We start from the raw sequence: 21,526 nt of genomic DNA on the forward strand, positions 1-21,526 counted from the left end.
CCAAATATGTGTGACATTTCTGCGACTTTAGCTTCTAGAGCATTTTTACAACATTATACATAGGTGCTGAATACATAAAAAGCGACTGTTCAGCGACAGACAAGTCGCATCGGCTGAAAGTAGGCCAGAATGTCAGTCCATGTTGGAGCAGGTTTAGATACAGTCTAAAGTATAGATCTCAAAGTCTGTGCACAGAATTTAGCAAGGGCCTCGCACCTTCTGATGCATCAGGTAGGTGCACAATAGCATAGCCTAACCCTCTGTACTTTGGTCTATATTGATGCGGGACATAGACAGCCAGCTGATGACCAATCCATTAGTGCAATGGATGGCTGGAAGCATTTGTCTTTGCCTTTGCAATACCACAGAAGCAATGCATGGTCAATGTACAGCAATGACACACCTGTGTGAACAGCCAGGAGACCCCCCCCCCCCCCCCATGTTATGTTACATAGTTACATAGTTAGTACGGTCGAAAAAAGACATATGTCCATCAAGTTCAACCAGGGAATTAAGGGGTAGGGGTGTGGCGCGATATTGGGGAAGGGATGAGATTTTATATTTCTTCATAAGCATTAATCTTATTTTGTCAATTAGGAACATTCAGCACCCACCCGCTATCAAGGCAGCTGCCTATCATGTCATGCCCTACCTGCACAGGTGTGCTGGCTACTCAAATGATCCAATTAAGGAGGCCATTTAGTCAGCAGCAGCAGAAGTCCTGTGCCTGGACGCTCCAACAGCGGCCAGACACAAGCAGAAGCAGAAGCAGCAGAAGCAGCAGCAGCACCACCTTTTGTTTTTTGGCTGCAGCAGCAGCAAGGCCCACAGGGCTGGCTAGCTGGCTAGCCAGCAAGCAGGTAGCAATGAAAGTAGGAATCTTTCTTTTTAACCCTGTAAGGGGGTGGTGCACTGTACCCGAAGATACTGCCATATCGGGTCAATGCATAGGGCGACGGAAGCAAGCTTCGAAATCGGCCCCCGTTCTCAAAAATCCATTTAATATATGGTCCCCAGATAGGGGACGTATCAGATATTAAACTGATAAGAACAGATACTACACTTGATCTTAGCCAAAAGGCCGAGAAGCGATAACCGTGAAAGGGGCGGGCCCAACAAGGTGCCCTTCATGGGCACTATCACTGCTTGCTGTCAGGGAGGCTGCCAGACAATTTTCCATGCACACTCTGGGCTGGGGGGCAGTCAACCACCAGTACACACAGCAGAACCTAAACCCATACCATTATTGCTAAGCAGCAAGACAGGGGCCCATTGCACTCCCACGGGGCCTTTTTAAATGCAATCCATAACCCGGATTTGCCAGGAACCCTTCTTACTCCTCCTACTTGCATGTGACACTGGGCTTAGGATCTGCATAGGAAACACACACACAAGCACACACCTACCTTTGTTGCCTGCAGATGCCTCCTTGGCTGTCCCCAAACGGTATCAAACCAACACCCACGGGAAGCTGTAAGCATAGAGGACATGCCTGCACCCCATTGGACTTACCTGTGTGGGTTAAACCCGGGTTATTTGACAACCTATGGCGGTGATGGTTCTGCTCAGGCAGAGCAGTGCTGATGCTCCTCATAAAGCTGTCGCTGCTGTGAAGGTTCTAGGTGACATCACAAATCCCTATGGTTACATACACAACAAAGCTGGGTTGTTGTTGTTTACACTCTGCAAGGCCTGTGGAAGTGAGTGACATCATAGCACTGTAGTTCTGAGGGTTCTAGATGGATGCAACAATCTCCTGTTGCTTCTATGAAGGCCATAATAGACGACATCACCAAACAGCTCCATAGTTACATACACAGCAAAGGAGAGATGTTGTTTACACCTAGTGATGTCAGTGGTATTGAGTGACATCACAGTACAGTGCTAAGGCTCCTGGGCCTGGACACAGCAGCGGCTGCAATATCTCAACGGAGAATACGTTTATATATATGTGTGTGTGTGCGCGTATATATATATATATATATATATATATATATATATATATATATATATATATATTTCTCCGCCGAAATCACTTTTAAACCCATTTCCACCTTTTTTCCCCTTCTCTTCCTCTTACTTTTTTTTCACGTTTTTTTACGTTTTTCTCCTTTTCGCCTCTTTTCTGGGCGTATTATTCTTCTTTTTCTTCTTTTTTTTCGTCTAATGCATACCCCATCAGTGCAGCAATGCTTATTCAATACCGCCAGCAGATGGAGACACTGGGGGATAATTTTCTAAGGATTTATACTGATTTTTCCTGTCTGAATTTGTCGCACAGAAAGTTGCAGGCCAAATATGTGTGACATTTCTGCGACTTTAGCTTCTAGAGCATTTTTACAACATTATACATAGGTGCTGAATACATAAAAAGCGACTGTTCAGCGACAGACAAGTCACATCGGCTGAAAGTAGGCCAGAATGTCAGTCCATGTTGGAGCAGGTTTAGATACAGTCTAAAGTATAGATCTCAAAGTCTGTGCACAGAATTTAGCAAGGGCCTCGCACCTTCTGATGCATCAGGTAGGTGCACAATAGCATAGCCTAACCCTCTGTACTTTGGTCTATATTGATGCGGGACATAGACAGCCAGCTGATGACCAATCCATTAGTGCAATGGATGGCTGGAAGCATTTGTCTTTGCCTTTGCAATACCACAGAAGCAATGCATGGTCAATGTACAGCAATGACACACCTGTGTGAACAGCCAGGAGACCCCCACCCCCCATGTTATGTTACATAGTTACATAGTTGAAGAGTATAGGATTACTCAGCTCACCCTTTCAGCCAGACGCCTGTCGCACGGCACCGTGTGAACCAACACCAGGATAGCAATGAAGAAATAGATGGTCCAGCGCAGGATAACGTGCAATAAAAGCCAAAATTTATTGTAGATTCAAGCCATAGGACAGCAGGACACAAGGTAACGCGTTTCAGCCGGAAAAACCAGCCTTATTCATACAAAGATACAAAAGAAATGGCCATTCTTTTATGGGAAGTGGTGGAGGGGAACACCCAGGTGAACACCTGGTGTAATCACGCCCACCAGATCCCGTAGTAGAAATACAAAGACATGTGTATACATATAGAAATAAACACAGTTTAAAATACTGACAACAAACATTTTTTGAGATATAGCTATATAAAAATTAATATAATAATAGATATATAGAAATGGCCCAAACTGGTTACAGGTATGTAAATTTCTCTAATATACAAATATAACAGAAGGTATAAATTTCCAAATATATTGTATGGGCATATGTAGTATATACAAAAGTATACAGATGTGAATTACAATAACCATAAAACCATTAGAAAGGAGAGGCATTGAGAGACATGGGGTCGTAATCGTGGACATGGATGTCATAAATAGTTTCAATTGCATATTCATAATGAAAAATTTATTTAAATATTAGTAATGTAAAATCACATCCTGTCTACGGTTAAGGCCCTTGGGAAATCTACAGTCTAATTCCATAATCCAATAGACCTCGCGGTCTAACAATTTTTGTCTGAAATCACCCCCTCTTTTAGGTGGAATAACTTTTTCAATTCCGCATAAGATCATGGAAGAATAATCTCCCTGGTGTACTCGAGCACAGTGCTGGGATACCATTGATGTGTGTCGGGAGTTAAAATGGGCAATGTCTGAGATGTGCTTCCTGGTCCTAGTTTTGAGGGAATTGGAGGTGCATCCAACATATTGGAGTTTGCAGATAGTACAGGAGAACATGTAAATGACATGCATAGTATTGCAATTTATATATTGTTGTATTTTATATTTTTTTCCAGTGGAATAAGAACTAAATTCTACAACACTGTGCATGAATTTACAACAAATGCATATTTTATGTCCACATTTGTATGAGCCCTTGGTGGTAAGCCATGTTTGTGCAGTGGGCCTGGTGCTTGTGAAAAGACTCGGGGATAATTTTTGTCCCAAGGTGGGAGCTTTTCTAGAGACACATCTGTAGCCTGAGTCCATAATGGAACTGTATAATGGATCACCTGTAATAATAGGTATATATTTGTGGACTAGGCGACAGATGGTATTATAATCACTGCTGTATTGGGTGACAAACATGACTGGCTTTTTGCTTTTTTGTAATTGCTGTGGTGAATTTTCCGGTATAACTGTGCTACTAGACTCTGGATTGTTATGTACTATAGGGGCAGAGGAAATTAATTGGGAACGATTTTTGTTTAGTGCAATTTGCCTCGCTCTCTCTATGCTCCATTTTGGATAACCTCTGCATCTAAGACGTGCCTCAATAATGTCCGCCTCCCTGTGAAAGAGCTCCAATGAAGAGCAATTTCTTCTAGCTCTTATCATCTCCCCCACGGGAAGATTGCGGATCACGTGGGGGGGATGGCAAGATGAGGAATGCAAAATCGTGTTAGATGCTGATTCTTTACGAAATGTGGTGGTAACAATGGATTTAGAGACATGATCGCCCTTCAGGTAAAGATCCAAAAAGGAAATGGTGCTTGTACTAAAGGAGACTGTAAATTTAAGTCCTATCTGATTGTCATTCAAGAATTGAGTGAAGGTGTCATCTGCCGCCACATCGGACCCCCAGATAAACAGGAGGTCATCAATGTAGCGGCCATACCACCGAATGCAATTAAAAAAAGGATTGTTGGGGGCGAAAAGAATCCCCTTCTCCCACCAACACATATATATGTTGGCGAGAGAAGGGGAGAATTTCGCCCCCATAGCAGCTCCGGTGACCTGCAGGTAGTATACATCGTCAAACATGAAATAATTATGAGAAAGTAAAAATTCGACACATATGACAATGTATTCCTGGAGGTGACTGGGGTATTGTGAGTATGTAGACAGAAACCATGTTAATGCAGTGACTGCTTTGTCATGGGGAATAACTGAATATAATGCAGAGACATCTGCCGTGACCCATGAAAAATTAGATCCCCATTCAATTTGACTAAAAGCGGCCAGTACATGTTTAGTGTCCCTCAAAAAACCAGGCATGGTGACAACAAGGGGTTGAAGTAAGGTGTCAATCCATGAACACAATCTTTCATTCAAAGAAGAGATGCCAGACACTGGGGGATAATTTTCTAAGGATTTATACTGATTTTTCCTGTCTGAATTTGTCGCACAGAAAGTTGCAGGCCAAATATGTGTGACATTTCTGCGACTTTAGCTTCTAGAGCATTTTTACAACATTATACATAGGTGCTGAATACATAAAAAGCGACTGTTCAGCGACAGACAAGTCGCATCGGCTGAAAGTAGGCCAGAATGTCAGTCCATGTTGGAGCAGGTTTAGATACAGTCTAAAGTATAGATCTCAAAGTCTGTGCACAGAATTTAGCAAGGGCCTCGCACCTTCTGATGCATCAGGTAGGTGCACAATAGCATAGCCTAACCCTCTGTACTTTGGTCTATATTGATGCGGGACATAGACAGCCAGCTGATGACCAATCCATTAGTGCAATGGATGGCTGGAAGCATTTGTCTTTGCCTTTGCAATACCACAGAAGCAATGCATGGTCAATGTACAGCAATGACACACCTGTGTGAACAGCCAGGAGACCCCCCCCCCCCATGTTATGTTACATAGTTACATAGTTAGTACGGTCGAAAAAAGACATATGTCCATCAAGTTCAACCAGGGAATTAAGGGGTAGGGGTGTGGCGCGATATTGGGGAAGGGATGAGATTTTATATTTCTTCATAAGCATTAATCTTATTTTGTCAATTAGGAACATTCAGCACCCACCCGCTATCAAGGCAGCTGCCTATCATGTCATGCCCTACCTGCACAGGTGTGCTGGCTACTCAAATGATCCAATTAAGGAGGCCATTTAGTCAGCAGCAGCAGAAGTCCTGTGCCTGGACGCTCCAACAGCGGCCAGACACAAGCAGAAGCAGAAGCAGCAGAAGCAGCAGCAGCACCACCTTTTGTTTTTTGGCTGCAGCAGCAGCAAGGCCCACAGGGCTGGCTAGCTGGCTAGCCAGCAAGCAGGTAGCAATGAAAGTAGGAATCTTTCTTTTTAACCCTGTAAGGGGGTGGTGCACTGTACCCGAAGATACTGCCATATCGGGTCAATGCATAGGGCGACGGAAGCAAGCTTCGAAATCGGCCCCCGTTCTCAAAAATCCATTTAATATATGGTCCCCAGATAGGGGACGTATCAGATATTAAACTGATAAGAACAGATACTACACTTGATCTTAGCCAAAAGGCCGAGAAGCGATAACCGTGAAAGGGGCGGGCCCAACAAGGTGCCCTTCATGGGCACTATCACTGCTTGCTGTCAGGGAGGCTGCCAGACAATTTTCCATGCACACTCTGGGCTGGGGGGCAGTCAACCACCAGTACACACAGCAGAACCTAAACCCATACCATTATTGCTAAGCAGCAAGACAGGGGCCCATTGCACTCCCACGGGGCCTTTTTAAATGCAATCCATAACCCGGATTTGCCAGGAACCCTTCTTACTCCTCCTACTTGCATGTGACACTGGGCTTAGGATCTGCATAGGAAACACACACACAAGCACACACCTACCTTTGTTGCCTGCAGATGCCTCCTTGGCTGTCCCCAAACGGTATCAAACCAACACCCACGGGAAGCTGTAAGCATAGAGGACATGCCTGCACCCCATTGGACTTACCTGTGTGGGTTAAACCCGGGTTATTTGACAACCTATGGCGGTGATGGTTCTGCTCAGGCAGAGCAGTGCTGATGCTCCTCATAAAGCTGTCGCTGCTGTGAAGGTTCTAGGTGACATCACAAATCCCTATGGTTACATACACAACAAAGCTGGGTTGTTGTTGTTTACACTCTGCAAGGCCTGTGGAAGTGAGTGACATCATAGCACTGTAGTTCTGAGGGTTCTAGATGGATGCAACAATCTCCTGTTGCTTCTATGAAGGCCATAATAGACGACATCACCAAACAGCTCCATAGTCACATACACAGCAAAGGAGAGATGTTGTTTACACCTAGTGATGTCAGTGGTATTGAGTGACATCACAGCACAGTGCTAAGGCTCCTGGGCCTGGACACAGCAGCGGCTGCAATATCTCAACGGAGAATACGTTTATATATATATGTGTGTGTGTGCGCGTATATATATATATATATATATATTTCTCCGCCGAAATCACTTTTAAACCCATTTCCACCTTTTTTTCCCTTCTCTTCCTCTTACTTTTTTTTCACGTTTTTTTACGTTTTTCTCCTTTTCGCCTCTTTTCTGGGCGTATTATTCTTCTTTTTCTTCTTTTTTTTCGTCTAATGCATACCCCATCAGTGCAGCAATGCTTATTCAATACCGCCAGCAGATGGAGACACTGGGGGATAATTTTCTAAGGATTTATACTGATTTTTCCTGTCTGAATTTGTCGCACAGAAAGTTGCAGGCCAAATATGTGTGACATTTCTGCGACTTTAGCTTCTAGAGCATTTTTACAACATTATACATAGGTGCTGAATACATAAAAAGCGACTGTTCAGCGACAGACAAGTCGCATCGGCTGAAAGTAGGCCAGAATGTCAGTCCATGTTGGAGCAGGTTTAGATACAGTCTAAAGTATAGATCTCAAAGTCTGTGCACAGAATTTAGCAAGGGCCTCGCACCTTCTGATGCATCAGGTAGGTGCACAATAGCATAGCCTAACCCTCTGTACTTTGGTCTATATTGATGCGGGACATAGACAGCCAGCTGATGACCAATCCATTAGTGCAATGGATGGCTGGAAGCATTTGTCTTTGCCTTTGCAATACCACAGAAGCAATGCATGGTCAATGTACAGCAATGACACACCTGTGTGAACAGCCAGGAGACCCCCCCCCCCCCCATGTTATGTTACATAGTTACATAGTTAGTACGGTCGAAAAAAGACATATGTCCATCAAGTTCAACCAGGGAATTAAGGGGTAGGGGTGTGGCGCGATATTGGGGAAGGGATGAGATTTTATATTTCTTCATAAGCATTAATCTTATTTTGTCAATTAGGAACATTCAGCACCCACCCGCTATCAAGGCAGCTGCCTATCATGTCATGCCCTACCTGCACAGGTGTGCTGGCTACTCAAATGATCCAATTAAGGAGGCCATTTAGTCAGCAGCAGCAGAAGTCCTGTGCCTGGACGCTCCAACAGCGGCCAGACACAAGCAGAAGCAGAAGCAGCAGAAGCAGCAGCAGCAAGGCCCACAGGGCTGGCTAGCTGGCTAGCCAGCAAGCAGGTAGCAATGAAAGTAGGAATCTTTCTTTTTAACCCTGTAAGGGGGTGGTGCACTGTACCCGAAGATACTGCCATATCGGGTCAATGCATAGGGCGACGGAAGCAAGCTTCGAAATCGGCCCCCGTTCTCAAAAATCCATTTAATATATGGTCCCCAGATAGGGGACGTATCAGATATTAAACTGATAAGAACAGATACTACACTTGATCTTAGCCAAAAGGCCGAGAAGCGATAACCGTGAAAGGGGCGGGCCCAACAAGGTGCCCTTCATGGGCACTATCACTGCTTGCTGTCAGGGAGGCTGCCAGACAATTTTCCATGCACACTCTGGGCTGGGGGGCAGTCAACCACCAGTACACACAGCAGAACCTAAACCCATACCATTATTGCTAAGCAGCAAGACAGGGGCCCATTGCACTCCCACGGGGCCTTTTTAAATGCAATCCATAACCCGGATTTGCCAGGAACCCTTCTTACTCCTCCTACTTGCATGTGACACTGGGCTTAGGATCTGCATAGGAAACACACACACAAGCACACACCTACCTTTGTTGCCTGCAGATGCCTCCTTGGCTGTCCCCAAACGGTATCAAACCAACACCCACGGGAAGCTGTAAGCATAGAGGACATGCCTGCACCCCATTGGACTTACCTGTGTGGGTTAAACCCGGGTTATTTGACAACCTATGGCGGTGATGGTTCTGCTCAGGCAGAGCAGTGCTGATGCTCCTCATAAAGCTGTCGCTGCTGTGAAGGTTCTAGGTGACATCACAAATCCCTATGGTTACATACACAACAAAGCTGGGTTGTTGTTGTTTACACTCTGCAAGGCCTGTGGAAGTGAGTGACATCATAGCACTGTAGTTCTGAGGGTTCTAGATGGATGCAACAATCTCCTGTTGCTTCTATGAAGGCCATAATAGACGACATCACCAAACAGCTCCATAGTCACATACACAGCAAAGGAGAGATGTTGTTTACACCTAGTGATGTCAGTGGTATTGAGTGACATCACAGCACAGTGCTAAGGCTCCTGGGCCTGGACACAGCAGCGGCTGCAATATCTCAACGGAGAATACGTTTATATATATGTGTGTGTGTGCGCGTATATATATATATATATATATATATATATATATATATATATATATAAATATATATATATATATTTCTCCGCCGAAATCACTTTTAAACCCATTTCCACCTTTTTTTCCCTTCTCTTCCTCTTACTTTTTTTTCACGTTTTTTTACGTTTTTCTCCTTTTCGCCTCTTTTCTGGGCGTATTATTCTTCTTTTTCTTCTTTTTTTTCGTCTAATGCATACCCCATCAGTGCAGCAATGCTTATTCAATACCGCCAGCAGATGGAGACACTGGGGGATAATTTTCTAAGGATTTATACTGATTTTTCCTGTCTGAATTTGTCGCACAGAAAGTTGCAGGCCAAATATGTGTGACATTTCTGCGACTTTAGCTTCTAGAGCATTTTTACAACATTATACATAGGTGCTGAATACATAAAAGCGACTGTTCAGCGACAGACAAGTCGCATCGGCTGAAAGTAGGCCAGAATGTCAGTCCATGTTGGAGCAGGTTTAGATACAGTCTAAAGTATAGATCTCAAAGTCTGTGCACAGAATTTAGCAAGGGCCTCGCACCTTCTGATGCATCAGGTAGGTGCACAATAGCATAGCCTAACCCTCTGTACTTTGGTCTATATTGATGCGGGACATAGACAGCCAGCTGATGACCAATCCATTAGTGCAATGGATGGCTGGAAGCATTTGTCTTTGCCTTTGCAATACCACAGAAGCAATGCATGGTCAATGTACAGCAATGACACACCTGTGTGAACAGCCAGGAGACCCCCCCCCCCCATGTTATGTTACATAGTTACATAGTTAGTACGGTCGAAAAAAGACATATGTCCATCAAGTTCAACCAGGGAATTAAGGGGTAGGGGTGTGGCGCGATATTGGGGAAGGGATGAGATTTTATATTTCTTCATAAGCATTAATCTTATTTTGTCAATTAGGAACATTCAGCACCCACCCGCTATCAAGGCAGCTGCCTATCATGTCATGCCCTACCTGCACAGGTGTGCTGGCTACTCAAATGATCCAATTAAGGAGGCCATTTAGTCAGCAGCAGCAGAAGTCCTGTGCCTGGACGCTCCAACAGCGGCCAGACACAAGCAGAAGCAGAAGCAGCAGAAGCAGCAGCAGCACCACCTTTTGTTTTTTGGCTGCAGCAGCAGCAAGGCCCACAGGGCTGGCTAGCTGGCTAGCTGGCTAGCCAGCAAGCAGGTAGCAATGAAAGTAGGAATCTTTCTTTTTAACCCTGTAAGGGGGTGGTGCACTGTACCCGAAGATACTGCCATATCGGGTCAATGCATAGGGCGACGGAAGCAAGCTTCGAAATCGGCCCCCGTTCTCAAAAATCCATTTAATATATGGTCCCCAGATAGGGGACGTATCAGATATTAAACTGATAAGAACAGATACTACACTTGATCTTAGCCAAAAGGCCGAGAAGCGATAACCGTGAAAGGGGCGGGCCCAACAAGGTGCCCTTCATGGGCACTATCACTGCTTGCTGTCAGGGAGGCTGCCAGACAATTTTCCATGCACACTCTGGGCTGGGGGGCAGTCAACCACCAGTACACACAGCAGAACCTAAACCCATACCATTATTGCTAAGCAGCAAGACAGGGGCCCATTGCACTCCCACGGGGCCTTTTTAAATGCAATCCATAACCCGGATTTGCCAGGAACCCTTCTTACTCCTCCTACTTGCATGTGACACTGGGCTTAGGATCTGCATAGGAAACACACACACAAGCACACACCTACCTTTGTTGCCTGCAGATGCCTCCTTGGCTGTCCCCAAACGGTATCAAACCAACACCCACGGGAAGCTGTAAGCATAGAGGACATGCCTGCACCCCATTGGACTTACCTGTGTGGGTTAAACCCGGGTTATTTGACAACCTATGGCGGTGATGGTTCTGCTCAGGCAGAGCAGTGCTGATGCTCCTCATAAAGCTGTCGCTGCTGTGAAGGTTCTAGGTGACATCACAAATCCCTATGGTTACATACACAACAAAGCTGGGTTGTTGTTGTTTACACTCTGCAAGGCCTGTGGAAGTGAGTGACATCATAGCACTGTAGTTCTGAGGGTTCTAGATGGATGCAACAATCTCCTGTTGCTTCTATGAAGGCCATAATAGACGACATCACCAAACAGCTCCATAGTCACATACACAGCAAAGGAGAGATGTTGTTTACACCTAGTGATGTCAGTGGTATTGAGTGACATCACAGCACAGTGCTAAGGCTCCTGGGCCTGGACACAGCAGCGGCTGCAATATCTCAACGGAGAATACGTTTATATATATGTGTGTGTGTGCGCGTATATATATATATATATATATATATATATATATATATATATATTTCTCCGCCGAAATCACTTTTAAACCCATTTCCACCTTTTCTTCCCTTCTCTTCCTCTTACTTTTTTTTCACGTTTTTTTACGTTTTTCTCCTTTTCGCCTCTTTTCTGGGCGTATTATTCTTCTTTTTCTTCTTTTTTTTCGTCTAATGCATACCCCATCAGTGCAGCAATGCTTATTCAATACCGCCAGCAGATGGAGACACTGGGGGATAATTTTCTAAGGATTTATACTGATTTTTCCTGTCTGAATTTGTCGCACAGAAAGTTGCAGGCCAAATATGTGTGACATTTCTGCGACTTTAGCTTCTAGAGCATTTTTACAACATTATACATAGGTGCTGAATACATAAAAAGCGACTGTTCAGCGACAGACAAGTCGCATCGGCTGAAAGTAGGCCAGAATGTCAGTCCATGTTGGAGCAGGTTTAGATACAGTCTAAAGTATAGATCTCAAAGTCTGTGCACAGAATTTAGCAAGGGCCTCGCACCTTCTGATGCATCAGGTAGGTGCACAATAGCATAGCCTAACCCTCTGTACTTTGGTCTATATTGATGCGGGACATAGACAGCCAGCTGATGACCAATCCATTAGTGCAATGGATGGCTGGAAGCATTTGTCTTTGCCTTTGCAATACCACAGAAGCAATGCATGGTCAATGTACAGCAATGACACACCTGTGTGAACAGCCAGGAGACCCCCCCCCCCCCCATGTTATGTTACATAGTTACATAGTTAGTACGGTCGAAAAAAGACATATGTCCATCAAGTTCAACCAGGGAATTAAGGGGTAGGGGTGTGGCGCGATATTGGGGAAGGGATGAGATTTTATATTTCTTCATAAGCATTAATCTTATTTTGTCAATTAGGAACATTCAGCACCCACCCGCTATCAAGGCAGCTGCCTATCATGTCATGCCCTACCTGCACAGGTGTGCTGGCTACTCAAATGATCCAATTAAGGAGGCCATTTAGTCAGCAGCAGCAGAAGTCCTGTGCCTGGACGCTCCAACAGCGGCCAGACACAAGCAGAAGCAGAAGCAGCAGAAGCAGCAGCAGCACCACCTTTTGTTTTTTGGCTGCAGCAGCAGCAAGGCCCACAGGGCTGGCTAGCTGGCTAGCCAGCAAGCAGGTAGCAATGAAAGTAGGAATCTTTCTTTTTAACCCTGTAAGGGGGTGGTGCACTGTACCCGAAGATACTGCCATATCGGGTCAATGCATAGGGCGACGGAAGCAAGCTTCGAAATCGGCCCCCGTTCTCAAAAATCCATTTAATATATGGTCCCCAGATAGGGGACGTATCAGATATTAAACTGATAAGAACAGATACTACACTTGATCTTAGCCAAAAGGCCGAGAAGCGATAACCGTGAAAGGGGCGGGCCCAACAAGGTGCCCTTCATGGGCACTATCACTGCTTGCTGTCAGGGAGGCTGCCAGACAATTTTCCATGCACACTCTGGGCTGGGGGGCAGTCAACCACCAGTACACACAGCAGAACCTAAACCCATACCATTATTGCTAAGCAGCAAGACAGGGGCCCATTGCACTCCCACGGGGCCTTTTTAAATGCAATCCATAACCCGGATTTGCCAGGAACCCTTCTTACTCCTCCTACTTGCATGTGACACTGGGCTTAGGATCTGCATAGGAAACACACACACAAGCACACACCTACCTTTGTTGCCTGCAGATGCCTCCTTGGCTGTCCCCAAACGGTATCAAACCAACACCCACGGGAAGCTGTAAGCATAGAGGACATGCCTGCACCCCATTGGACTTACCTGTGTGGGTTAAACCCGGGTTATTTGACAACCTATGGCGGTGATGGTTCTGCTCAGGCAGAGCAGTGCTGATGCTCCTCATAAAGCTGTCGCTGCTGTGAAGGTTCTAGGTGACATCACAAATCCCTATGGTTACATACACAACAAAGCTGGGTTGTTGTTGTTTACACTCTGCAAGGCCTGTGGAAGTGAGTGACATCATAGCACTGTAGTTCTGAGGGTTCTAGATGGATGCAACAATCTCCTGTTGCTTCTATGAAGGCCATAATAGACGACATCACCAAACAGCTCCATAGTCACATACACAGCAAAGGAGAGATGTTGTTTACACCTAGTGATGTCAGTGGTATTGAGTGACATCACAGCACAGTGCTAAGGCTCCTGGGCCTGGACACAGCAGCGGCTGCAATATCTCAACGGAGAATACGTTTATATATATGTGTGTGTGTGCGCGTATATATATATATATATATATATATATATATATATATATATATATTTCTCCGCCGAAATCACTTTTAAACCCATTTCCACCTTTTTTTTCCCTTCTCTTCCTCTTACTTTTTTTTCACGTTTTTTTACGTTTTTCTCCTTTTCGCCTCTTTTCTGGGCGTATTATTCTTCTTTTTCTTCTTTTTTTTCGTCTAATGCATACCCCATCAGTGCAGCAATGCTTATTCAATACCGCCAGCAGATGGAGACACTGGGGGATAATTTTCTAAGGATTTATACTGATTTTTCCTGTCTGAATTTGTCGCACAGAAAGTTGCAGGCCAAATATGTGTGACATTTCTGCGACTTTAGCTTCTAGAGCATTTTTACAACATTATACATAGGTGCTGAATACATAAAAAGCGACTGTTCAGCGACAGACAAGTCGCATCGGCTGAAAGTAGGCCAGAATGTCAGTCCATGTTGGAGCAGGTTTAGATACAGTCTAAAGTATAGATCTCAAAGTCTGTGCACAGAATTTAGCAAGGGCCTCGCACCTTCTGATGCATCAGGTAGGTGCACAATAGCATAGCCTAACCCTCTGTACTTTGGTCTATATTGATGCGGGACATAGACAGCCAGCTGATGACCAATCCATTAGTGCAATGGATGGCTGGAAGCATTTGTCTTTGCCTTTGCAATACCACAGAAGCAATGCATGGTCAATGTACAGCAATGACACACCTGTGTGAACAGCCAGGAGACCCCCCCCCCCCCCCATGTTATGTTACATAGTTACATAGTTAGTACGGTCGAAAAAAGACATATGTCCATCAAGTTCAACCAGGGAATTAAGGGGTAGGGGTGTGGCGCGATATTGGGGAAGGGATGAGATTTTATATTTCTTCATAAGCATTAATCTTATTTTGTCAATTAGGAACATTCAGCACCCACCCGCTATCAAGGCAGCTGCCTATCATGTCATGCCCTACCTGCACAGGTGTGCTGGCTACTCAAATGATCCAATTAAGGAGGCCATTTAGTCAGCAGCAGCAGAAGTCCTGTGCCTGGACGCTCCAACAGCGGCCAGACACAAGCAGAAGCAGAAGCAGCAGAAGCAGCAGCAGCACCACCTTTTGTTTTTTGGCTGCAGCAGCAGCAAGGCCCACAGGGCTGGCTAGCTGGCTAGCCAGCAAGCAGGTAGCAATGAAAGTAGGAATCTTTCTTTTTAACCCTGTAAGGGGGTGGTGCACTGTACCCGAAGATACTGCCATATCGGGTCAATGCATAGGGCGACGGAAGCAAGCTTCGAAATCGGCCCCCGTTCTCAAAAATCCATTTAATATATGGTCCCCAGATAGGGGACGTATCAGATATTAAACTGATAAGAACAGATTTTTTTTTTTTTTTTAAGTTAGCCCTCAGAACTCACTCAGAGTTCCAAGATCTTATTTGGAACTCAATTTTGTGTTCATCATCAGGTAACATGTTTTTATTTCTTTTCTTAAACACTAATGAAACAAAATAGAACATTTAAAAACAAAATAAGAAACAACATAAAATAGCAAAACCAAACATTACTTTCTAATTAAGCAAAACCAAATTAGAAGGTCATCCCCTTCCTCCATGCAAACACCATTAGAAAGTCTATCAGTCCTCGACTGATATTGCCATTTGCTATATCTTTCTTAACTTGAGACGCTAACCAGCCTGGAATTTTATACGTTTCAACAAAACGGTTCATGTCTGCCTTGAAAGAAAAATAGACTTTATCCCGAGCTTCTTCCTCCCGGTTCTTCAAGCCTATCTTTAGATCCATCATATCTTTGTCAAACGTTTTTCTTTCTGCTTCCGACAAATTTTCCAACAAACCACCAAGCACACCAAAATACTGCACTGGCACATACACTTCCTCCTCTCTCTTCTTCTTCTGCTCTGTAGGTCTTCTAGTTGGAACCTGCTCCACTTCTTTTTCTTTCACTTCAGCTGGTTCCTCTCTGCTTCTTTTTACAGCTTCCTTTTTCTCTGAATTTTTCTCAGACTTTTTCTTAGGACACGAGCCAAGCAGATGGCCCTCCTCACCACACAGATGGCATTTCCTTTTCTTTTGACAATTTTCCACGTCGTGACCCTCCTCTTGACACTTGAAACACCACAAAAACGTGCAATCCTCCTTTCTGTGACCGTACTGTTTACATTTGCGGCAAAAATCTTGCATGCCAGAAAAATACAGATCCCCGTTCACAGAACCAATTTTAAACCGTCCTGGGGGGATCACTAACTTGCCATCTGCCATTTTAAATTTCACATGGAACCTCCACTTGGTGGTCCATAGTCCATATTGATTAAATACCTTGCCTTTAGGCAGAACACTGTCACAGAATCGAGACAAAAAGGTAACGATATCCTCCTCCGAAGTATATGGGCTATACATCCTTATAGTCACCAATCGTTCTCTACGTGGGAAATGTGGAACTATCTCCACCCCTTCCAAAACCGGACATACCTTCTTTTGCTGCAATATGTTCCAAAATGACTCATAGTCCTCTTCAGAAGCCAGCACCACGTCGTAGTATCCACTTCTGGGAAACTCAAGCATGGATAGGATTTGCTCCCTCTTGACTTCCAGCAACTTAAACAGCACTTCTTCCACGACAAAGACAAGGCCTCTTTCCTTCTTCCGGACATCGAGCAGGGAAATACGAACTCCATTCCGAAGTCTCGCAAAAGGCGGCACGCCTTCCGAAGAAAAACCGCAATCTTCCTCCATGTCCATGATGTCCAGACACCTCCCCCACCGAAGTAGGTAGGTGGGGATCGCCTCCCGTTGTCTGGGGACTAAGCCGGCTCCCTGATAGCAGCAGGGGGGTGAAGTCCCTCCGTTAAGAAGGACGATCCCCCCAGGCAAAGGAGCCGGGTACCCCAGACACCCTCTGGCCAGACCAAGTGAGCAGAACTACACTTGATCTTAGCCAAAAGGCCGAGAAGCGATAACCGTGAAAGGGGCGGGCCCAACAAGGTGCCCTTCATGGGCACTATCACTGCTTGCTGTCAGGGAGGCTGCCAGACAATTTTCCATGCACACTCTGGGCTGGGGGGCAGTCAACCACCAGTACACACAGCAGAACCTAAACCCATACCATTATTGCTAAGCAGCAAGACAGGGGCCCATTGCACTCCCACGGGGCCTTTTTAAATGCAATCCATAACCCGGATTTGCCAGGAACCCTTCTTACTCCTCCGACTTGCATGTGACACTGGGCTTAGGATCTGCATAGGAAACACACACACAAGCACACACCTACCTTTGTTGCCTGCAGATGCCTCCTTGGCTGTCCCCAAACGGTATCAAACCAACACCCACGGGAAGCTGTAAGCATAGAGGACATGCCTGCACCCCATTGGACTTACCTGTGTGGGTTAAACCCGGGTTATTTGACAACCTATGGCGGTGATGGTTCTGCTCAGGCAGAGCAGTGCTGATGCTCCTCATAAAGCTGTCGCTGCTGTGAAGGTTCTAGGTGACATCACAAATCCCTATGGTTACATACACAACAAAGCTGGGTTGTTGTTGTTTACACTCTGCAAGGCCTGTGGAAGTGAGTGACATCATAGCACTGTAGTTCTGAGGGTTCTAGATGGATGCAACAATCTCCTGTTGCTTCTATGAAGGCCATAATAGACGACATCACCAAACAGCTCCATAGTCACATACACAGCAAAGGAGAGATGTTGTTTACACCTAGTGATGTCAGTGGTATTGAGTGACATCACAGCACAGTGCTAAGGCTCCTGGGCCTGGACACAGCAGCGGCTGCAATATCTCAACGGAGAATACGTTTATATATATGTGTGTGTGTGCGCGTATATATATATATATATATATATATATATATTTCTCCGCCGAAATCACTTTTAAACCCATTTCCACCTTTTTTTCCCTTCTCTTCCTCTTACTTTTTTTTCACGTTTTTTTACGTTTTTCTCCTTTTCGCCTCTTTTCTGGGCGTATTATTCTTCTTTTTCTTCTTTTTTTTCGTCTAATGCATACCCCATCAGTGCAGCAATGCTTATTCAATACCGCCAGCAGATGGAGACACTGGGGGATAATTTTCTAAGGATTTATACTGATTTTTCCTGTCTGAATTTGTCGCACAGAAAGTTGCAGGCCAAATATGTGTGACATTTCTGCGACTTTAGCTTCTAGAGCATTTTTACAACATTATACATAGGTGCTGAATACATAAAAAGCGACTGTTCAGCGACAGACAAGTCGCATCGGCTGAAAGTAGGCCAGAATGTCAGTCCATGTTGGAGCAGGTTTAGATACAGTCTAAAGTATAGATCTCAAAGTCTGTGCACAGAATTTAGCAAGGGCCTCGCACCTTCTGATGCATCAGGTAGGTGCACAATAGCATAGCCTAACCCTCTGTACTTTGGTCTATATTGATGCGGGACATAGACAGCCAGCTGATGACCAATCCATTAGTGCAATGGATGGCTGGAAGCATTTGTCTTTGCCTTTGCAATACCACAGAAGCAATGCATGGTCAATGTACAGCAATGACACACCTGTGTGAACAGCCAGGAGACCCCCCCCCCCCCCCATGTTATGTTACATAGTTACATAGTTAGTACGGTCGAAAAAAGACATATGTCCATCAAGTTCAACCAGGGAATTAAGGGGTAGGGGTGTGGCGCGATATTGGGGAAGGGATGAGATTTTATATTTCTTCATAAGCATTAATCTTATTTTGTCAATTAGGAACATTCAGCACCCACCCGCTATCAAGGCAGCTGCCTATCATGTCATGCCCTACCTGCACAGGTGTGCTGGCTACTCAAATGATCCAATTAAGGAGGCCATTTAGTCAGCAGCAGCAGAAGTCCTGTGCCTGGACGCTCCAACAGCGGCCAGACACAAGCAGAAGCAGAAGCAGCAGAAGCAGCAGCAGCACCACCTTTTGTTTTTTGGCTGCAGCAGCAGCAAGGCCCACAGGGCTGGCTAGCTGGCTAGCCAGCAAGCAGGTAGCAATGAAAGTAGGAATCTTTCTTTTTAACCCTGTAAGGGGGTGGTGCACTGTACCCGAAGATACTGCCATATCGGGTCAATGCATAGGGCGACGGAAGCAAGCTTCGAAATCGGCCCCCGTTCTCAAAAATCCATTTAATATATGGTCCCCAGATAGGGGACGTATCAGATATTAAACTGATAAGAACAGATTTTTTTTTTAAGTTAACCCTCAGAACTCCATCAGAGCTCTAAGTTCTTATTTGAGCTTGATTTTTTTTGTTCATCATCAGGAAAACCCGTTTTTCTTTATTTCTTTATCTTTTTTAACAATAAAATAAACCATATTTAAAACATAAAAAAAATATTTAACCAAAACTAACCATGCAATATTTCACCAAAGAGGATTACCAAAAGGTCATTCCTCTTCTCCATGCAAAAACCATCAAGAACTCTAGGAAACCACAAGTTATTGCACCTCTCTGCATCTCACTTTTAGCTGGAACCGCCAGCCATGCCGGAACTTTGTATGTTTCCACACATCTATCCACATCTGCGTGAAACGAACGATAAACTTTATCCCTTGCTTCATTTATTTTGTATCCCAATCTTTCTTTTAGACTACCCAAATCCTTGTCAAAGGCCTTTTTCTCTTTATTTGTCACACTCTCGAAAACAACATCAAGAGAGCCTCCATACCTTACCGGTATAAATTCATCTTCTTCATTTTCTTTCCTTTTCTTCTCCTCCACCACTTTTCTAGTTGGAGCTTCTTCCCCTTCCGGTTCTTCACTCACTTCAATTGCCTCCTCTCTATTTCTTTTCATACCCTCCTTCTTCTTCTTCTTCCTCTTAGGACACGTGCCTACCAGATGCCCCTCATCACCACATAGGTGGCATTTTTTCTTTTCTTTACATGCTTCTGGTTCATGGCCTTCTCCTTGACATTTATAGCACCACAAGATGTCGCAGAAATCTTTCCTATGCCCGTACTTCTTACACTTTCGACAAAAGTCGTCCATGCCAGAAAAGAACAGGTCCCCATTTACTGTACCAATCTTAAAACGACCAGGCGGATACATTAGCCTTCCATCAGGTGCTTTCTGAAACTTCACTTGAAATTTCCACTTCGTCGTCCAAAGACCGAATTGATTATATATCTTGCCTTTTGGCTTCACCTCCTCACAGAATCTGGAAAGGAACAAAACAATCTCCTCTTCTGGAATATACGGACTGTACATCCTTACAGTTAGAAGTCTTTCCTGCGTCGGAAAATGGGGAGTAATCTCTACCCCTCCCAATACAGGGTGCGACTTCCACAGCAATGCTTTATTGCAGAACATACCACAGTCCTCCTCCGAAACCAGAACCACGTCATAGATACCACTTCTTGGAAATTCCAGCATGGATAATATATGTTCCTTCTTCAGCTCAAAGAGCTTGAACAAAATCTCTTCCACTACGAAAAATAAGCCTCTCTCCTTCTTCTCAGGGTCCAAAAGAGTAACACGAACTCCATTTCGTAGTCTGGCGTAGCTAGGTACACCTATAGCAGGATCTTCTGTCTTGCCAGCCTCCTCCATCGCAGAACAAAACACCTCCCCTACTGCAAGCAGGTAGGTGGTGATCGCTTCTCGTTGCCCGGGGACTAAGCCGCTACCCTGATGTCAGCAAGGGGGTTTAGTCCCACCAAAAGGTGGAACGATCCCCCAGGGAAAAGGAGCGGGTACCCCGGGCACCTTCCAGCCAGATCAAGCAAGCAAATACTACACTTGATCTTAGCCAAAAGGCCGAGAAGCGATAACCGTGAAAGGGGCGGGCCCAACAAGGTGCCCTTCATGGGCACTATCACTGCTTGCTGTCAGGGAGGCTGCCAGACAATTTTCCATGCACACTCTGGGCTGGGGGGCAGTCAACCACCAGTACACATGTTACGCCGAGCGCTCCGGGTCCCCGCTCCTCCCCGGAGCGCTCGCTTCACTCTCCCCGCGGCAGCGCTCCGGTCACGTCCTCTGACCCGGGGCGCTGCGATTCCGCTGCCAGCCGGGATGCGATTCGCGATGCGGGTAGCGCCCGCTCGCGATGTGCACCCCGGCTCCCCTACCTGACTCGCTCTCCGTCTGTTCTGTCCCGGCGCGCGCGGCCCCGCTCCCTAGGGCGCGCGCGCGCCGGGTCCCTGCGATTTAAAGGGCCACTGCGCCGCTGATTGGCGCAGTGGTTCCAATTAGTTTGTTCACCTGTGCACTTCCCTATATCACCTCACTTCCCCTGCACTCCCTTGCCGGATCTTGTTGCCTTAGTGCCAGTGAAAGCGTTCCTTGTGTGTTCCTTGCCTGTGTTTCCAGACCTTCTGCCGTTGCCCCTGACTACGATCCTTGCTGCCTGCCCCGACCTTCTGCTACGTCTGACCTTGCTTCTGCCTACTCCCTTGTACCGCGCCTATCTTCAGCAGCCAGAGAGGTGAGCCGTTGCTAGTGGATACGACCTGGTCACTACCGCCGCAGCAAGACCATCCCGCTTTGCGGCGGGCTCTGGTGAAAACCAGTAGTGGCTTAGAACCGGTCCACTAGCACGGTCCACGCCAATCCCTCTCTGGCACAGAGGATCCACTACCTGCCAG

The 21,526-nt window shown here is 45.6% G+C and overlaps 6 non-coding genes and 2 pseudogenes across 6 annotated transcripts; all 8 read right to left on the reverse strand.

Moving 5' to 3' along the window:
• Nucleotides 1-902: 902 nt before the first annotated feature.
• Nucleotides 903-1,093, reverse strand: LOC130347641 (U2 spliceosomal RNA). Its single transcript, XR_008885536.1, has one exon. It is a non-coding gene; the product is annotated as a U2 spliceosomal RNA (small nuclear RNA).
• A 4,945-nt stretch (nucleotides 1,094-6,038) lies between these two features.
• Nucleotides 6,039-6,229, reverse strand: LOC130347589 (U2 spliceosomal RNA). Its single transcript, XR_008885493.1, has one exon. It is a non-coding gene; the product is annotated as a U2 spliceosomal RNA (small nuclear RNA).
• Nucleotides 6,230-8,268: 2,039 nt separating this feature from the next.
• On the reverse strand, nucleotides 8,269-8,459 carry LOC130347595 (U2 spliceosomal RNA). The gene has a single exon (XR_008885494.1). It is a non-coding gene; the product is annotated as a U2 spliceosomal RNA (small nuclear RNA).
• A 2,114-nt stretch (nucleotides 8,460-10,573) lies between these two features.
• Nucleotides 10,574-10,764, reverse strand: LOC130347596 (U2 spliceosomal RNA). The gene has a single exon (XR_008885495.1). It is a non-coding gene; the product is annotated as a U2 spliceosomal RNA (small nuclear RNA).
• Nucleotides 10,765-12,853: 2,089 nt separating this feature from the next.
• Nucleotides 12,854-13,044, reverse strand: LOC130347597 (U2 spliceosomal RNA). The gene has a single exon (XR_008885496.1). It is a non-coding gene; the product is annotated as a U2 spliceosomal RNA (small nuclear RNA).
• Nucleotides 13,045-15,137: 2,093 nt separating this feature from the next.
• LOC130347647 (U2 spliceosomal RNA) lies at nucleotides 15,138-15,313 on the reverse strand (annotated as a pseudogene).
• Nucleotides 15,314-18,965: 3,652 nt separating this feature from the next.
• On the reverse strand, nucleotides 18,966-19,150 carry LOC130347645 (U2 spliceosomal RNA). The gene has a single exon (XR_008885538.1). It is a non-coding gene; the product is annotated as a U2 spliceosomal RNA (small nuclear RNA).
• A 1,447-nt stretch (nucleotides 19,151-20,597) lies between these two features.
• Nucleotides 20,598-20,708, reverse strand: LOC130347593 (U2 spliceosomal RNA; annotated as a pseudogene).
• Nucleotides 20,709-21,526: the final 818 nt, after the last annotated feature.

Source organism: Hyla sarda, unplaced genomic scaffold (genome assembly GCF_029499605.1).
Source record: "Hyla sarda isolate aHylSar1 unplaced genomic scaffold, aHylSar1.hap1 scaffold_848, whole genome shotgun sequence".
Classification (NCBI taxonomy): Eukaryota; Metazoa; Chordata; class Amphibia; order Anura; family Hylidae; genus Hyla; species Hyla sarda.